At 43.8% G+C, this 17,062-nt stretch overlaps 1 protein-coding gene across 4 annotated transcripts in view; it reads right to left on the reverse strand.

Moving 5' to 3' along the window:
* adgra2 (adhesion G protein-coupled receptor A2) overlaps positions 1-17,062 on the reverse strand; it is a 55,151-nt gene that overhangs the window by 34,469 nt on the left and 3,620 nt on the right. The gene's annotated exons all lie outside the window — the stretch shown is intronic.

Consider the following 17,062-nt stretch of genomic DNA (forward strand, 5'->3'; position numbering starts at 1 on the left):
CTGTGTGTCATGGTCCCTGTCAGGTTGGCTGTGTGTCATGGTCCCTGTCAGGTTGGCTGTGTGTCATGGGTCCTGTCAGGTTGGCTGTGTGTCATGGGTCCTGTCAGGTTGGCTGTGTGTCATGGGTCCTGTCAGGTTGGCTGTGTGTCATGGGTCCTGTCAGACTGGCTGTGTGTCATGGGTCCTGTCAGGTTGGCTGTGTGTCATGGGTCCTGTCAGGTTGGCTGTGTGTCATGGGTCCTGTCAGGTTGGCTGTGTGTCATGGGTCCTGTCAGACAGGCTGTGTGTCATGGGTCCTGTCAGACTGGCTGTGTGTCATGGGTCCTGTCAGGTTGGCTGTGTGTCATGGGTCCTGTCAGGTTGGCTGTGTGTCATGGGTCCTGTCAGGTTGGCTGTGTGTCATGGGTCCTGTCAGGTTGGCTGTGTGTCATGGGTCCTGTCAGGTTGGCTGTGTGTCATGGGTCCTGTCAGGTTGGCTGTGTGTCATGGGTCCTGTCAGGTTGGCTGTGTGTCATGGGTCCTGTCAGGTTGGCTGTGTGTCTGCCACACCGTGTCTCTGTGATCCTCAGCGGGGAAACAGAGTAAAGCAGGGGCCAGGCTCAGGCGACAGCTCGCCGTCATTAACACCCCCACCCCCGACTCACTACGCCCTCTCCTCATTCCCCGGGGCACTTAATAGGCTGTTAGTGAGATGAAGTGTGTTTTTAATCGATGCTGAGGAACAGAGAGGAGCACGAGTGTGTGTGTGAGTGTTTTAAAAGAGGAAGCTGACTGTGAACAGCCTGTGAGATTTACAGATGCAGCAGAATCAGGCAGTCCCCAAACTTCCTGCCACATCAATAAAAACACAGCCCTCATCTCCTCGCCTTTTTGTTGACTTAATGAACAGATTTAATCACCACGCCCCTTGTGCAGCACCAACCGGTGACTTTGTCAACTAAGGGGTTGATAATGAATACATTGGTCATTAGTCACTTAGTCAGCACTTTAAGAAATAAACTATAACATTGGTATACTGACAGTGTCTAAATGTGTAGCTATCTATCCGTCTACTTCAACTAGGCTACTACTTTCCCTTCCCTTTTTCCCCTAAAACAAAATATATTCAAATCCATATGCAAATACATGTGCAGAAAATGCAGACTCATGTGTATCGTTGTCGTCCTAGGGCGTAGCCTGAAATTGAACCTGTGACTTCCAGACCTATGGTCTCACGCTTCAGTTAGGCACAGTATCTCTCATATAACTCGATGCAGGCCTGAGATGAAAGCTACAGAAGATCCGGAACGGCCTGAATAATTCAATACAGATAGCAGAGCAGACAGTCACATCTGGCAAAGCAACAAGCCATTTAATTCAACACAGAAGTTTAGATATTGAGAGTTCCTTTTTGACTAAGCTTATTATTCATAGAGAGGTCGATTAGTCTGAGTGCTGTGTGTATGTGTGCTTGCGTTCTTGAGTGCGTGCACGTGTGTGTGCATGAATGTGTGTGTTCATGTTCATATTTTTGCATGATTGTGTAGTGGGTGCTTGTGATAGACAAAATAGCTCAGTATCTAAAACTATTAGCCTTAAGCGCATCAATTTCAACAGAATATAATGAAACCTACAGTATTTTCTACATTGCACAGATGAACTTGAAAGTAAATACACAAACAGGTAGCGTCAAGCACATTGTGGAAACATAAGACGTACATTTCCAGGAAAACAAAGGGTCTTTAGCATATCATTTTCCTAGTCTAGTACACCGGTGTATCTCTGATGTCTGTAGCAGAGTGCAAATTGTTCTTTCACAGGATCAACACAAACAATAGTGAGTAAGACACCGAGAAAGAACGAGGGTGAGACAGAGCTCTGTAAACAGCCTGAAATAGGCTGTTTGGTCCCTCCCATTAGGCTAAACAGGAAACCAGACAATTAGCTGTTTGTTCAGGACGCGGCAGACAGAGGTTAGAGGTCAGGTGGAGAGAACTTCCTGGACAGCAAGGAGATGCACAGAGCAGAGCGCTGTCCTTGAGCAGGTGGAAGACAGGAGTGACCGGAACAGAGAACAAGCGAAGAATATGAGAAACATTCACTGCTACATCGAAATACACAAAGGCTGTATACAGTATTTGAGTATTTTTAGAAGCACTAGCAATGAGCGAGATCTGTGCTTGATTGAAAAAGCATGGGTCACATACACTATTCATCACTGAAGTGAGGAGGAGGAGGAGGGGAACTTGATAGAGTGGCCTGTGTTTTTTGAATGGGCTGCTGCGTCTCCACACTGACGGCCCCCTTGACAGACGGCACATTGAGTTAGTCTGCCTCCAAATGCAATTGCAGCACTATGGTGTGCGATATGAAAAGTGCACTAACTCAATCCAGACATTCTCTAAGGTACAGCAGAGCTGCATTAGCCTCATTCATTTGGCCCTTTATAGACCAGCGGCCTATCAGAGATCAGAGTCAGTAATTGAATCTAACATCGGTGTGTAAACCCTGGGCTGCAGGTCAGCCTTGGGGGACACATAAAGACACTTCATCTAGGCCATTCAGTGAAGATCAAACACCAGCAGGGCCAATGATAAGAGACATGTCTTCCAAGATGATTCAGCTGTTGGAGCAGTAGGTCTGCTGTTGTTGCTAGAGGTTGAGTGTGTACAGGTCACAGCCCTGGTGACAGGCACACATACTCCTCTCATGTCTCTCCTAATGGGGATACGGTACCATGGCATGATTACTCAACCAGAAATAGTCCCCTCAGAGAGATGGAGAGCATACTGTAAAAACAGAAAGACATCCCATCCTTGAGCTCTGTTTCTATAGAAACTGCTGGTATGCTATACCTTAGCCCTCCCTCCTTGTGCATGGCTGAGACAGTAAGTCAGTGAGACTGACTGCCAAACAAAGGGCCCTGTCCCAGCAGTACAAACCACAGCAACCCCTCCCTAGGCCGTGCCACTCAATTTGTTGGTTTGCTCAATTTGCTTCCTTAACCCACAATTCCTTTGAGGGAGACATGAGGGCATGTCACCATGTCACCATGTCACCATGTCCGATATTGTATTCATTCACTGATTTATTTTTGCTCCTTTCTCTCTGGAAAGAGGAGAAATGGTGACTCCAGGCTACTGTTTGTCTCAGACTAAACCTTCTCAGCTGGGTGGATCATCGCTCTGATCAGCTCCAATGTTACCACACACTCACACAGGTGTGAAGGATTGGGTAGATGGAGTTTGTGTGTGGGAGGGAGTGTCTATGTCTGTCTCTATGTCTGTGAGTGTCTCTGTGTGTATGTACGTTCTGTGTCTCTCTGTGTGTCTCTCTGTGTGTCTCTCTGTGTCTCTCTGTGTGTCTCTGTGTGTCTCTGTGTGTCTCTCTACGTGCTTGTCTCTCTGTGTGTCTCTTTCTGTGTGTCTCTCTCTGTGTGTCTCTCTCTGTGTGTCTCTTTCTGTGTGTCTCTCTGTGTGTTTGTACGTGCTTGCCTCTGTGTGCCTCTGTGTCTCTCTGTGTGCCTCTCTGTGTGCCTCTCTCTGTGTGCCTCTCTCTGTGTGCCTCTCTCTGTGTGCCTCTCTCTGTGTGCCTCTCTCTGTGTGCCTCTCTATGTGTGCCTCTCTCTGTGTGCCTCTCTCTGTGTGCCTCTCTCTGTGTGCCTCTCTCTGTGTGCCTCTCTATGTGTGCCACTCTATGTGTGCCTCTCTGTGTGCCTCTCTGTGTGTTTGTGCATGCTTGCCTACAGCCGCATTGGGTTTCAGGTCATCCTCTGCAAGAATTATTTTTTTAGTGAATATGTGTTCCTCTGGTGGTAATCTGAAGGCATGCTACAGTATGTACAGCTATTCAAATGACAGCTGAGGGGGAAAAAAACAGGTTTAGAACAAATCTCCACTTTATAAAATTATTCTCAAACAAGACAGGATATCCTCTCTTTCAAATCGTACATATCTGTTCCCAATAAACATTGTTGTAAAAAGAAACTTTCATTCTGCTCCACTGTGTCTTTAGCACGGTCTCATTCCCTTTTAATCATGTCCTTGTTTCTATCCCTTCTCTCTCATTCATTTCATCCTTCCTCTCTCATTCATTTCATCCTTCCTGTTTGGCCCTGTCCGGGGGTGTCCTCGGATGGGGACACAGTGTCTCCTGACCCATCCTGTCTCAGCCTCCAGTATTTATGCTGCAGTAGTTTATGTGTCGGGGGGCTAGGGTCAGTTTGTTATATCTGGAGTACTTCTCCTGTCCTATTCGGTGTCCTGTGTGAATCTAAGTGTGCGTTCTCTAATTCTCTCCTTCTCTCTTTCTTTCTCTCTCTCGGAGGACCTGAGCCCTAGGACCATGCCCCAGGACTACCTGACATGATGACTCCTTGCTGTCCCCAGTCCACCTGGCCGTGCTGCTGCTCCAGTTTCAACTGTTCTGCCTTATTATTATTCGACCATGCTGGTCATTTATGAACATTTGAACATCTTGGCCATGTTCTGTTATAATCTCCACCCGGCACAGCCAGAAGAGGACTGGCCATCCCACATATGCTCTCTCTAATTCTCTCTTTCTTTCTCTCTCTCGGAGGACCTGAGCCCTAGGACCATGCCCCAGGAATACCTGACATGATGACTCCTTGCTGTCCCCAGTCCACCTGACTGTGCTGCTGCTCCAGTTTCAACTGTTCTGCCTTATTATTATTCATTTATGAACATTTGAACATCTTGGCCATGTTCTGTTATAATCTCCACCCGGCACAGCCAGAAGAAGACTGGCCACCCCACATAGCCTGGTTCCTCTCTAGGTTTCTTCCTAGGTTTTGGCCTTTCTAGGGAGTTTTTCCTAGCCACCGTGCTTCTACACCTGCATTGCTTGCTGTTTGGGGTTTTAGGCTGGGTTTCTGTACAGCACTTTGAGATATCAGCTGATGTACGAAGGGCTATATAAATAAATTTGATTTGATTTGATTTGATTTGCCTTTTGGTTGGCCGTCATCGTAAATAAGAATTTGTTCTTAACTGACTTGCCTAGTTAAATAAATGTTCAATAAAATAAATAAATAAATAAAATAACTGTGCTAACAATCTTACATTTGATCATTATGACTTGCAATCAAATCAAAAGTAAATAAAATAAGTATTGTTACAAAGAAACAAACAAAACATAATAAAGACTAACTAGATGATAGTTAGATGACTGTATGAATGAAGAGTCCCATGTTACCATTTTCCTGATCTCTGCTGCTTTCCCAAATGCCCTGGATTCTTGGAGCCCCTCTCTCCCTGTCTCCACTCCAGAAGGGACTTTAGCTGCAGGCTTCTACAGCCGACCACAAGTAGGATAACAGTCTTAAGGAGGGATTTCTATTTAATAAGAATCCCTCTGCAGGCTAAGCTCTCCGCGCTCATTAACCATCTTTACCCTGGCAACCCAGCATCTCATTACAACAACATCAACAACATCAACAATCTACCTCTCTACCATAACACTGATCATCTACAGAGTCGTCCAGAAACAAACACCCGAGGCTGCAGGAGACGGGGATTGGGGTTCAAAGATCAGCCATGGCTGTGGCCCGTCCTACTAAACACCCTGGAAACACAATCAAATGGAACAACATGAGCCCTGACCATGGGCCCTGTCCCCAAAGCAAACAAAGAGAGGCGCAGGTTCAATGTAATAAAGAGTCAAAACAACTAATGTGCCACCGTGTAAACATCATTTAACTTTGGAAAGACCTCTTTGCTAAAGGACCACACACAAGGTGAAAGACAAGAACCCTTGAAAGAGTTTGGTAACGCGCCACAAACTCAGCACACGACATAAAGCCCTGGCTCAGAGATTAAAAGACTAATAGGAGCCGTCAATAAGAAAGCTGTTCAAGGAGAGTTTGTGCATCACAATTCAATCCAGTTTAATCTGCACTGTGATTTTATACTGAAAGCATTGGATTATTTCACAGCAAAATATAGCCATTTAAATCCAATAACCCATTGAAAGTGATTTATAGAGGAACTTGAATGAGGCTTTTAAACATGGAAGAAGTGACTTCATGTCTCTTAATGCTAAAGCAGACAAAATGCACCTTTGTATACCTTCTCAGTATGGATACTTCCACTAGAATCCCATACATAGTTTAAAGTCATTCAAAACAATCTCCTTGAGTTTGAGCAATTTTTATTTAGCGCTTTAGAACTCAGTGTCCTGGCAGTGCGTAGGAGAGCAGTTACTGTACAGCAGCAACATGGCAGACTCTTTTCCAATAAAGGCATGACGAGGTTGGAAATTGGACTGAAGAGGACAGACAGATTGGGTCTGTGAATTTTGCGGGTGAACCCACAGTTTTATTAAAAGCTCCATTACTTCACTTGGCTGTTAACAAGCTTCTCAAGGCCTCTTAGTCTTTCGAAGTGCCACGTCTAATTCATCAAAAGCCATTTCCAAACTACAGCACATTACATAGCACCTTCCTCACGCTCACCTCATACACATGGAATGGGCTAGAGTTGGCCTCTAACAGACTAGCCCCAGCCAAAAAGTTAGCCAGTTAGCTCAAGGTTGTCCGCCCCTCTCCACTACTTCAACAAAAACTTCTGCAAGGTGTGTGTGTGAGTATACATATATTTTTGAAAGATATGTTTTATTGTCACACACACTGGATAGGTGCAGTGAAATGTGTCGTTTTACAGGGTCAGCCATAGTAGTACGGCGCCGCTCACAGACTATTCAACATAACGTTTGATCACAGGGTGGTAGAGTGAGGAAGCCTTTGGATATGAGTGTAACTTTTTGAATAGCTGGTGAGCATTTGAACAGCTTAGCGCCTGGTTTTCATTGACAATCCTGTGATATCACTGTTGGTAAACAAGTCATGGACGAGGAGCAGGTCTGCTTCACAGACACATGGAGCTGGTTATTATAGGGTTAAGGGGTGTGTTCACTTGTTAGCTGGCTACTGAGGGAGGGAGTCTAGTCACTTGAACACACACACTTTCATTGTGACATGTCACAGCCCTCAGTCCTGCTACTAATGAAGGCCCAGACCAATTACTGCTGCAGCCACAGGAGCCCCATCTCAGCAGGAGCATGTGTGTGTGTGTGTGTGTGTGTGTGCTTGAGTGCGTGCGTGCGGGCGTGTGTGAGAGAGTGTAAGAAAGAGACAGAAAAAGAGGGAGAAAGAGAGAAGGAGAAAGATGGAGAGAATGTGTGTTTATGGTAGACCTGATTTATAATAAAGGGAAGGTCTTACAGTGTCTCTGCACTGGACTGGTGTCTCTGTCCTGAAGGTCAGTTGAGGGGCCTTTCCTCGCCATTCAGTGCCCTGGTCACGTCCCAGACCCATAACAGGTGGAATCAGGTGGACCAGGGAGCCTCCACAGCCACTCAGTGGTAGTTAGCCACCTCTGACAGGCAGCAGTTCTGTTTGGCACAGGGACACCGGCTCTGTCCTCAGAGGCTTGGGTCACCACAGTGAATACAGCGGCCACTGAACGCCCTTGAGCACAACGAGCACTTAAGCAGTAAATGCGTCTCGAGACATGAATGTGTCCATTGTCCCTGAGCCACCAGTGTGCTTCCAGCAGGGAATAGAGAGCCGTGCCAAACTACAAGTCCTATTTATCTCCCGTCATGTAAAGGAGTATCCATGTAATTGCACATCAAATGGTTTAGTAAAATCATATCACAAGCACTGATCGAGTTATTCGAGCATTATGGAAAAGCGAGCAGAATCTCCTTGATGAGTTTGTTTGTTGTCAGAGCTGTGAGGGGTCATTCTTACTGTGCAGTTAAAGGCTGTGAAAACCAGAAAGTCATACAGTGTACTTCCAAAGGGTGTAAGATGCTATGGACAATATTTGTTTACCAAACTAAAGGAAGGTCAACTCAAAGTAAGAACTACATAAGATTAATGTCAAATTCAAACTATCATTTGGCAGCTGAGTGCAATGTGTCCTGCCCTGAAGCTGAAGCTGGATGTGGGAGTGAGTTCTTGCATCTGATACATAGAACTGCTTATTATAGAGTATACTGCATTGTGCTTGGGTAACCAGGCTGGACTAGTGAGTAAGTCTATGTGGTTTGTGGTTGCATGTGTGTGTGTGTGCGTGTGTGTGTGTGTGTGTGTGTGTGTGTGTGTGTGTGTGTGTGTGTGTGTGTGTGTGTGTGTGTGTCCGTGTCCGTGTGTGTGTGTGACATTCAGATTTATCCATATGCACCAGCACATGCATATGTTGGAGTGTAAAATGGCAAGCAGTCCTTCAGTGATTCCTTAGTCTAAAATTTAAATCTGGGTTTTATAAACAGTCTCTAATTAGAGAGGGGAGGATGGAATCCTATTTTAGGCTCAGTGGCCGTGCACGCCCTTCCCACATGTGTGCACACACACGCACATGCACACTTGTGCACACACACACAGTGCTCCTGTGTGCAGAGATGGAAACAGTCTCAGGACAATTGAATTCATGAGAAAGCAACTTCCATGACATGCGGGTTATGCATTCTACTTCTCTTTTATTCAGGGTTTCCTTTTAGTTGTGCAACACAATTTCCTAAACCTGGGCAACCAACAAAGAATGAAAGATGAAAGATGTAAGCAAGTGGCTGCCTAGAATCCTAACAACCAAAGTAAAACACGGCAAGTCCATGTTAAAAGTACAACTAAGATTCCCATAGTTCACTGTCAACATCCTTACCAACCAACACAAGAAAAGGTTAAAATCGGCAGTCCAACCTAGTCAGCAACTCCATCAGTGTCTAAAGTTTGTTATTTTAATGAGGCAATTTAGTGAATCTAGGCTTTTCAATCAAGTGGAATGTGGTCCATGCCTGACTAACATTGTCTCATTGTTCTGTCTCATAACTAAGCTCTGTTTTCTGCTCCAATGCAAAGACTGCTGGGAAATTGGTTTGCTTTTACAAAGGATAGGGACAAAATCATTCTGACCCAAATAACTTAAAGCTGGAATTGTTAATTGGTGAAACTGCCACGTCCATTCGCGATATTAATACAACAAAGAAGTTACTTAAAACAACAAACACTACTATCTCCCACGGATATCATTGCACACGTGATAGAAAAGCTGCATTTTTTTACCATGTTGCAGGATACTCCTCACCTCCGCTTTGTCAACAAAACAAAAACAATAACAGCGGCCGTGGGGAAATGTCCTCTGGTCTGATGAAATAAAAATAGAACTGTTTGACCATAATGACCATTGTCATGTTTGGAGGAAAAAGGTGGAAGCTTGCAAGCTGAAGAACACCATCCCAACCATGAGGCACAGGGGTGGCAGCATCAAGTGGTGGGGGTGCTTTGCTGCAGGAGGGACTGGTGCACTTTATAAAATAGATGGCATCACGAGGATGGAAAATTATCTGGATATATTGAAGCAACATCTCAAGACATCAGTCAAGGCTTGGTCGCAAATGGGTCTTCCAAAATGGACAATGACCCCAAGCATACCTCCAAAGTTGTGGCAAAATGGCTTAAGGACAACAAAGTCATGGTATTGGAGTGGTCATCACAAATCCCTGACCTCAATCCTATAGAAAATGTGTGGGCAGAACTGAAAAAGCGTGTGGGAGCAAGGAGGCCTACAAACCTGACTCAGTTACACCAGCTCTGTCAGGAAGAATGGGCCAAAATTCACGCAAATTATTGTGGGAAGCTTGTGGAAGGCTACTCGAAACATTTGACCCAACGCTAAACAATTTATAAGCAAATCTTCCCGATACTAACTGAGTGTATGTAAACGTCTTACCCACTGGGTATGTGATGAAAGAAATAAAATATGAAAAAAATCATTCTCTCTAATATTATTCTGACATTTCACATTCTTAAAATAAAATGGTGATCCTAAATGACCTAAGACCATTTTTAGTATGATTAAATGTCAGGAATTGTGAAAAACTGAGTTTAAATGTATTTGGCAAAGGTGTAAACGTCCGACTTCAAATGTATGTACAGTAGAAATGTGCGTTGTGTTATTGAGTGGCTCTGTAATGCTCAGTGAAATGGAATAGAATGAACAACTCCACTCCAATTAGTGGGTAACTAGCGAATGTAAAGCCATCCCATTGGACACAGAGGTCAGTTCCACGTTTAGTTTAGAGTTTTCAACTAACGTGAATTCAACGTGAAATCAACATAAAATGTAACCATGTCATTGGATTTAGGTTAAAATGTGAGTGGAAAAAAGACAAAATGCCCTTAAGTTGATGACTTTTTGTGAATCCAAACAGTTTTCCACATTGATTCAACATCATCACATTGATTTTTTCGGGTTGAAATGACGTGGAAACAACGTTGATTCAAACAGTTTTTGCCCAGTGGGAATGTTTCTTCACACCATGCAAATGGTTCTCATACACTTCACCAGAAAGATTTATCTAGTGTAAATTACATCTCATTTAGAGTGACACATTTAAACTGAGATAGAACCACAAGCTTTTACAGTGATGACATCTCAATTTGAATAATTATAGTCGAAAATCGGTTTCTGACACATTTGACCCATTTATCAAACATAATTATGTTTTAGTTACAAAGTGAGAAAATTAATAATTTTCTTTTTCAGTAATTCAATGATTAATTTCAAGCAGTATATCAAATCAAATCAAATCAAATCAAATTTTATTTGTCACATACACATGGTTAGCAGATGTTAATGCGAGTGTAGCGAAATGCTTGTGCTTCTAGTTCCGACAATGCAGTAATAACAAGTAATCTAACTAACAATTCCAAAACTACTGTCTTGTACACAGTGTAAGGGGATAAAGAATATGTACATAAGGATATATGAATGAGTGATGGTACAGAGCAGCATAGGCAAGATACAGTAGATGGTATCGGGTACAGTATGTACAAATGAGATGAGTATGTAAACAAAGTGGCATAGTATAGTATAAAGTGGCTAGTGATACATGTATTACATAAGGATACCGTCGATGATATAGAGTACAGTATATACGTATGCATATGAGATGAATAATGTAGGGTAAGTAACATTTATATAAGGTAGCATTGTTTAAAGTGGCTAGTGATATATTTACATCATTTCCCATCAATTCCCATTATTAAAGTGGCTGGAGTTGAGTCAGCACAGACAAGTGCCCATTTTGCAGCATTATAGACATTTGATAAAGTAGATCTGAAATATGTTCAACACTAAACATACGGTAGATTTACTCTTACTATCTTCAGATATCAATACTCGGTATCACACAAACACAGAATTAGACACACACACAAACACACACAAACACACACAAAGACCAAAAGCATTCTCACCACAGACACACCGCCGCCCTCTGTGGGTCTGCAGTCTGCTCCCAAAGCAGAAACTCTGGGGGCCATTTATGTGGTTCAGCACCGGGAAGAGAGAGGGGAAGGGGAAGAGAGACAGAAGGGTGGGGGGTATATCTGGAGAAGAATAACCAGAAAGTTATGAATCTTTTGGAGTAAGATTAGAAGGAGCTGTGTGAAATGAAAAACTATAATAAGAAAAAATTCACTCAGGGGTATAATGTTGCTATGACAACATATTTCTCTGCTTTTGCCAAATTTAAAGGTCATGGCCTTTTAAGCAACAATCTAAAATGATAAATGGACTATGTATTCACCAGTTTTATCATTGCACTGTGATACAAAAAAGCGGCATCAGTGTGCTTTAGGACAATGCAGACGCCTCAGAGTGGTCGGGTAGGCTGTTTGGCGGTTTCAGCCAGCTGGATTTAGGACCACGGACACCACAGAGCGTGCAGACAGGCTGTGTGAAGGCAAAGCTTCTGACCAGCATGGTGCTGCTGTCTGTGTGTGTTGCGCTTTTTCTCCGATTTGTAAAAGCAAGCAGAGCAGAAACTGGCTACTCTTTATTTGACTGCTGTAGCTGGCAAGGTAACTGCTGTTTAACTTAACAGAAAAATATACAGTGCCTTGCGAAAGTATTCGGCCCCCTTGAACTTTGCGACCTTTTGCCACATTTCAGGCTTCAGACATAAATATATAAAACTGTATTTTTTTGTAAAGAATCAACAACAAGTGGGACACAATCATGAAGTGGAACGACATTTATTGGATATTTCAAACTTTTTTAACAAATCAAAAACTGAAAAATTGGGCGTGCAAAATTATTCAGCCCCCTTAAGTTAATACTTTGTAGCGCCACCTTTTGCTGCGATTACAGCTGTAAGTCGCTTGGGGTATGTCTCTATCAGTTTTGCACATCGAGAGACTGAAAATTTTTCCCATTCCTCCTTGCAAAACAGCTCGAGCTCAGTGAGGTTGGATGGAGAGCATTTGTGAACAGCAGTTTTCAGTTCTTTCCACAGATTCTCGATTGGATTCAGGTCTGGACTTTGACTTGGCCATTCTAACACCTGGATATGTTTATTTTTGAACCATTCCATTGTAGATTTTGCTTTATGTTTTGGATCATTGTCTTGTTGGAAGACAAATCTCCATCCCAGTCTCAGGTCTTTTGCAGACTCCATCAGGTTTTCTTCCAGAATGGTCCTGTATTTGGCTCCATCCATCTTCCCATCAATTTTAACCATCATCCCTGTCCCTGCTGAAGAAAAGCAGAACCAACCATGATGCTGCCACCACCATGTTTGACAGTGGGGATGGTGTGTTCAGCTGTGTTGCTTTTACGCCAAACATAACGTTTTGCATTGTTGCCAAAAAGTTCCATTTTGGTTTCATCTGACCAGAGCACCTTCTTCCACATGTTTGGTGTGTCTCCCAGGTGGCTTGTGGCAAACTTTAAACAACACTTTTTATGGATATCTTTAAGAAATGGCTTTCTTCTTGCTACTCTTCCATAAAGGCCAGATTTGTGCAATGTACGACTGATTGTTGTCCTATGGACAGAGTCTCCCACCTCAGCTGTAGATCTCTGCAGTTCATCCAGAGTGATCATGGGCCTCTTGGCTGCATCTCTGATCAGTCTTCTCCTTGTATGAGCTGAAAGTTTAGAGGGACGGCCAGGTCTTGGTAGATTTGCAGTGGTCTGATACTCCTTCCATTTCAATATTATCGCTTGCACAGTGCTCCTTGGGATGTTTAAAGCTTGGGAAATCTTTTTGTATCCAAATCCGGCTTTAAACTTCTTCACAACAGTATCTCGGACCTGCCTGGTGTGTTCCTTGTTCTTCATGATGCTCTCTGCGCTTTTAACGGACCTCAGAGACTATCACAATGCAGGTGCATTTATACGGAGACTTGATTACACACAGGTGGATTGTATTTATCATCATTAGTCATTTAGGTCAACATTGAATCATTCAGAGATCCTCACTGAACTTCTGGAGAGAGTTTGCTGCACTGAAAGTAAAGGGGCTGAATAATTTTGCAGGCCCAATTTTTCAGTTTTTGATTTGTTAAAAAAGTTTGAAATATCCAATAAATGCCGTTCCACTTCATGATTGTGTTCCACTTGTTGTTGATTCTTCACAAAAAAATACAGTTTTATATCTTTATGTTTGAAGCCTGAAATGTGGCAAAAGGTCGCAAAGTTCAAGGGGGCCGAATACTTTTGCAAGGCACTGTATAGAAAAATACACATTTTAAAATTTGATTGGTTGAAAGAAAAGACTATTCATGGTGGACCAAGATTTGTTCAAGTCGGGAACAGCCCTAGCAGAAATGCAGGAAATTAGCTTTAGATGCCCCGAAAAATTCTGAGGGAGGACCCCCCTGCCAGGTTATGTCCCCCACACTTCTAAAACCAAAGTTGAATGGACACACATTAGATATCAAATAATATTTGTTTCATCTGTGACTTTTAACTTGACCTCTCAGGCAGGCAGGGGTCCTGGGTATGTGTGACATTGACAGGTGCTGAGGCTGTTCATAGTGCCCTGGGCATCCAGTGTCAGGCCTTTGTTTTTGTTTTTTACTCATTGCTGACCAGTGCCCCACCTAACATCTGCGAACAGAAGAGAGCCCACTCCCCTCCTTTCAACACCTTTCCCCACATAAATAAACCCTCTCCCAGCAGGAATGCCTGTGTGCTATGAGCGCTCCACAACTCAAAGCTATTGGAATTCTCACTGCTGATAAGATGGCTGTTGGGACATTTCATCGACATACTCCCATCTCAACACATACTGACTCACAGACCCAACACAAACCAATGGCACATCTGTTAGTCCTTTTGATAACCACACACGGCCCACCCCACTCCCAAGATCCCAATGTGGGAGATGACAAGATGGCTATAAACTATAAAAGACAGGCATATCATATTGCTATATATAGGCCTGCTGTGACAAAGTCAATTAAAGGTCTCCGCTTTGAAGCCAGATGAATTAAACAAAACTCTTATGTCTAGATAGTTTATCATTCAGTATGCATTTACTGATACATCTGAGTTCTCAGTGATCCATCAAGACGATTGGTTGAGTATGCCATCCAAGATATACCTACTGGTCACCTGTCTGTTTGTGCTAGGGCTTTTTGCTGATGAGGCCACAGAGCTTTTGTCTGATGAATGGATGGGAGACACTCTAACACTCCCATGAGAATCTATATAGACAGTGGTGTATGGACAGGACCCAGGCCCTACTGCGCCCACGCAGGCAGAGAGCAGCCACTCTGCAGCTGTCTGAGGGGTTGTCCTGCTGCTCCACATTCCTCTCAGTGCCTGCTGACGGCCAAGGACAGGCACTGGTGCCGCCCAGCCTGCCACCCCTCGCATCTGCGCCCACTCCTTAGGGTTGGCAATTACTGGACCAAGGTCATCAGTAACAGGCAACAGTGAAAACAAATGTCAAAAGAGGGGAGAGGTTTTGACTTTTATGAAAGCATAAATTATAACCACCCAGTCTTATAGACAGCACACTCCCTCCCACTGAAGAAGTGGTTTCCCCACCTCAGTGCTACATTGTTGTTAATTATTAGAGACAGAGGCTTCATGGTTCTCCAGACCTTGCTAAAGGAAATGGGATGTGTAACCTCAGCTTCTCTGTATCCTTTACAAAGTACTAAACTAGATAGCAATACTAACACACGCACATACACACGCACACGCACACAAAAAATGTATTCAACATTTAGTCCTACTATTTAGCAAAATAAATAAATAAATACTATTTAAACATTATTACAGTGTAGGGGAGGATGGTTAACATCAAAGTACCTTTAATGAAATGCTACTGTTTCAAAACTATACTATAGATTCAGTCTCTTCTCTGGCTCTTCCCACAGTGCCTGAGGTCTGGTAGGCAGAGAGAGAAAAAGAGACTGGGGAGCAGTCAGCCTCCTGGGCCACATCCCTCTGAACAGCCTGCCAAGCCTGTAGACTCAGCCTCAGCCTCTCCCTCTATTCTCCCTCTCTCTATTTTCTCCCTTTGTCCTACCTCTTCTCTCCCTTTCCCTTTCCCTCTCTCTCACCCTGCTATCAGCCATGCGTAATTAGCCATAAACACAGCCCTGCGCAGGCCCACATCTGGAAGGCTTTTAGACATGGCAGTGTCCTACCAATACAGCTAAATATTTATGTTGAGAGTTACTGCGTGTGGATGAACTCAAGATAGAGGGGTGTGGAGGGAGGGATAGATAGATAGAATGAGGGAAAAGGGGGAAAGATGACTAACTCATGGAGAAAGCCTTCGAATACAATTGTGTAACTGTGCACTGCTGACAAGTTGAAAGTCACTAAAACATCTACCAAAGTGCAGCCTTCTAAAATCTTTTAACATAATGGAGGATATCCAATGCTGTCTGATATACTTTAATCAAATTGGTCTCAATTGCCTACACATTATTAAACCAATCCAATGCCCACAAGGTATGGGGAGTCAGAGGAGGAGGTGGCAGTGTTAGGCTAACTGTTTGTTCCTTTATGGTCCACAGGCACAACAAACATCCAACTAATACTTTTAATAAACAAACCCCTGTTGGGATTTCCCATGGGCTGAGGGGCCTCAGCTGGAATGTTCATGGGGGCCAGCTGTTGTGTATTACACGTAGCAGCCAGGCCTGGTGTCCCCAAGACCCATAGCCCTGCCCACGACTGGCTGCATGGAGCCATGGAGGAGAACATGAATCTAACCTGACCCAGGAGAGGGTCAGATGTCGCCTTGACATCCTTAGTAATGAAATGCCTTGAGAAACTTGTCATATTCTCAGCGTCACCCAGAAGCTTCTCGACCCATTTCCGTTTGCCTATCAGCCCAGCAGAGGAGTTGATGATGCCATTCTTACCCTCCTTAACATGGTCTATAGACATCTAGAGGGTGCCAAATCCCATGTTAGGGTTCTGTTTGTTGACTTTTCCTCTGCCTTCAATGCAATCCAGCCCTACATTCTGGCACAGAGACTCATTTGGGACTTCTCCTTAGATGGGGGGCTGGTTTTGTGGCTGTTGGACTTCCTGAGCCAATGCTCACAGCGAGTCAAAATAGGTCCCCACGTGTCGGACATACGCAATACCAACACAGGCTTTCCTCAGGGATGTGTTTTGTCCCCACTCCTGTACACTAATAGTTGTACTAGTTCCCATCCTGACAGACACCTCGTTAAGTTCGCTGATGACACTGCCTTGATCAGCCTGTTGCATGATGACGAGGAACATCATGGCCCGGTCCTAGATGACTTTGTAGAGTGGTGTGAGGAATCACACTTGGTCCTCAATACCAACAAGACCAAAGAGATGTGCATAGACTTCAGGAAGTGTACAACACCTACCTCTGCAACATCTATCAGAGGTCAGAACATAGAGATCGTAGAGGAATACAAATACCTGGGTGTCCTCTTGGACAATAAGCTTCGGTTGAGTAAATGTACAGACCTGATCTACAAAATGAGCAAACAGAGACTGTACTTTCTCAAAAAGCTGCAATCTTTTAATGTTGACTGTACTATACTGACTCTGTTTTACAAATCCTTCATTGACAGTATTTAAACTTTTTGTATTGTTTGTTGGTTTGGCAATGCCACTGTCAGCCAGAGAAATATGCTGAGAAGGATTATCACCACAGCAAGCAAGGTACTTGGAGTCAAACAGACAGGCCTGGATAAGATCTTTAAGGTCTTTAAGGCTCACAAAATCATTTTAGCCCCAAGCCACCTCCTGTACCCGGACTTTGA

This window comes from Oncorhynchus mykiss, chromosome 11 (assembly GCF_057628025.1).
Source record: "Oncorhynchus mykiss isolate SJ-2025 chromosome 11, ASM5762802v1, whole genome shotgun sequence".
In the NCBI taxonomy this organism is placed as follows: Eukaryota; Metazoa; Chordata; class Actinopteri; order Salmoniformes; family Salmonidae; genus Oncorhynchus; species Oncorhynchus mykiss.